The 274-nt window shown below is 50.7% G+C and overlaps 1 protein-coding gene across 1 annotated transcript in view; it reads left to right on the top strand.

Annotated features, from left to right (window-relative positions):
* The window catches only part of PLXDC1 (plexin domain containing 1), a 56,035-nt gene that overhangs the window by 28,269 nt on the left and 27,492 nt on the right, over positions 1-274 (top strand). The gene's annotated exons all lie outside the window — the stretch shown is intronic.

Here is a 274-nt window from a genome sequence, read left to right as displayed (position 1 = left end):
CCACGTCAGGCTCCTCTGCTGGGAGCCTGCTTCTTCCTCTCCCACTCCCCCTGCTTGTGTTCCCTCTCTCGCTGGCTGTGTCTCTCTCTGTCAAAAAATAAATAAGTAAAATCTTAAAAAAAAACACACACACACACATGTTCTGAGTTTCTACTCCGTACGATGCTCTGGGTGCTATTGAGACACGAGGAAGTCATGGAGAGATGAGTCCTCTGAGCGGAGCCTCTGTCCCCAACAGAAATCTGAGGGAAGGGACCAGGGCTCATGTGACGAG

Source organism: Ailuropoda melanoleuca, chromosome 13 (genome assembly GCF_002007445.2).
Source record: "Ailuropoda melanoleuca isolate Jingjing chromosome 13, ASM200744v2, whole genome shotgun sequence".
Lineage (NCBI taxonomy): Eukaryota > Metazoa > Chordata > Mammalia > Carnivora > Ursidae > Ailuropoda > Ailuropoda melanoleuca.
The sequence above is the reverse complement of the archived record's forward strand: the minus strand, read 5'-3'. Positions and strand labels throughout refer to the sequence as shown.